We start from the raw sequence: 2,447 nt of genomic DNA, 5'->3' as shown, positions 1-2,447 counted from the left end.
AAACCGAAACATGAGTCACCAATTCAGACAATGACAGTTTCAGCCGATCCGAATTTTCTCATGTGAAAGTGAAAAGAGACACTACAAACTATGGTTATGAATTTTAATTTCAAACTTTTAAAAATGTGCATTTCTCTATTTGTATGGTGATGTCACAGACTGCCCCTGTTTGATGAGATCGTAATATGATTCACAATTCATCTCGCATGGTTACACCTGTTATGTGTTCTTTGCGCTTATTAAGTGTATGTTTATACTGTACAATGTGATTGATATAATGGTGTTCCAATATACAAGTGATTAGATGTATCAAATAATACTGATGAATATTTATATACCCAGTTGAATGAGTTGGTCTAAAAAATCTGGACTTGTTATTGTACTAAGTTGCACAATAGGACGTAACCCAGTCAACAGGAAAAGAGACTGTTGTGTAATGAAAGTTTTGACTTGCCAGGGTACAGAAACAAGATATGGCAACACATTTTGAGGAATCCAACTTACTGGAAGTGTTTTGACTTGACACAGCAATATTCCAGCACTATGGCGGCGGTCTGTAAATAATCGAGTCTGGACCAGACCATCCAGTGATCAGCGTCATGAGCATCAATCTACGCAATTTGGATAAGATGACATGTGTCAACCAAGTCTGCGAACTTGACCATCCAATCCCGTTAGTCGCCTCTTAAGACAAGCATGGGTTGCTGGATATCAATTTTAACCCGGATCTGCACAGGGCGCCTCTTCCAAGCATGGGCTACTGGAGACCAATTCTAACCTGAATCTGCACAGGGCGCCTCTTCCAAGCATGGGCTACTGAAGACCAATTCAAACCCGGATCTGCACAGCGCCTCTTCCAAGCATGGGCTACTGAAGACCAATTCAAACCCGGATCTGCACAGGGCGCCTCTTCCAAGCATGGGCTACTGGAGACCAATTCTAACCTGGATCTGCACAGGGCGCCTCTTCCAAGCATGGGTTACTGAAGACCAATTCAAACCCGGATCTGCACAGCGCGCCTCTTCCAAGCATGGGCTACTGAAGACCAATTCTAACCCGGATCTGCACAGGGCGCCTCTTCCAAGCATGGGCTACTGAAGACCTATTCTAACCCGGATCTGCACAGGGCGCCTCTTACAACAAACATTGGTTACTGAAGATCAACCCGGATCTTCACGGGTTGGTGCAGATCTGAGTAGACAGCTTTTTCACGGGGTTTTCAATGGTACAGATCTTCGCATCGCATGTATAATTCAGGCGGAATGATAAAAGAGTTTGTAGGTCAGCCAAAACAACCGTGACGAGTGACTAACCACAGGCAAACTGTAGCGCAAATAGTATTGCGCAACAGAGAGTAAAATGACCAGTCTTCCTATATGCGCGCGAAGTGAGCAAGGGTTGGCAACGTACTTTCCTCGCTTCGGTTCGAAAAATATTTGTAATGTCAAAATGAAATATCGCCACCATCAAATGTAGACACCTACTTCCTCACAGGGTTGTGCTGTCAGATTTCCAACATCGTATTTTATATTTACTCACGTGAAATATATTTCATTCAACATTTTAAGTGCCATCCGTGTCATATCAAACACAGTCTAAGTAAACTTAGGCTCAGTATTATTCGTTACACTGCTATACTGAATATACTGAATTACCCCTGCCAGCTTCCAGTTCAACAGAGTGAAGGAACAGGGGAGTTAACTCTAAATATACTTGCTGAATCACATTGCCGCCATATGGAAAGTTCGCCTCACTTGCTTTCATTCACCCGCTACGTCAGAAGTGTTTTAATTAATTAATAACTACAGCAGATAAATAGATATAATCTTAAACAGCTTAATGATATAATTAGGCAATATGTAATTTCTTATTAATTTCTGCTTATTATTGTTCCTTCACTCCGCTGAGCGGTGATACCGAGCTCTAAAATTATGTAGCTGGTCTTATTTGTGTTGACATACCAATTCAATCTATTTTAATTTCTTACATCCAATGTTTTAATTTAATTCAAATTAGTTTATCTAATTTCTTTTCAGCCACATCCTCTGTATTCATTTCATTTCCAGCCTTACTTTGCTGGTCCCTTTCCATGGCAGGGATGTGGGGTAGCCTAGTGGTTAAAGCGTTCGCTCGTCACGCCGAAGGCCCAGGTTCGATTCCCCACATGGGTACAACTTGTGAAGCCCATTTCTGGTGTCCCCCGCCGTGATATTGCTGAAATATTGCTAAAAACAGAGTAAAACCATACTCAGCCAGCCAGCCCTTTCCATGGCCCTTCTTTGGTTTGTTGTTTAACGCCATCCGCGATAATCTCCACTATACCCTGGATACATCTATGGCTCGGCCCCATGATTTTATTACCTCCCTTGGCTGGCTTTTTATCCAATCAGGTGTCTACGCTGGGAAGTTGAGCGTACCAATCACAACTCACTTTCGCTTCTTTTATC

This window comes from Haliotis rubra, unplaced genomic scaffold, assembly GCF_003918875.1.
Source record: "Haliotis rubra isolate DU_JTF1 unplaced genomic scaffold, ASM391887v1 Scf597, whole genome shotgun sequence".
NCBI classification, from domain to species: Eukaryota; Metazoa; Mollusca; class Gastropoda; order Lepetellida; family Haliotidae; genus Haliotis; species Haliotis rubra.
The sequence above is the reverse complement of the archived record's forward strand: the minus strand, read 5'-3'. Positions refer to the sequence as shown.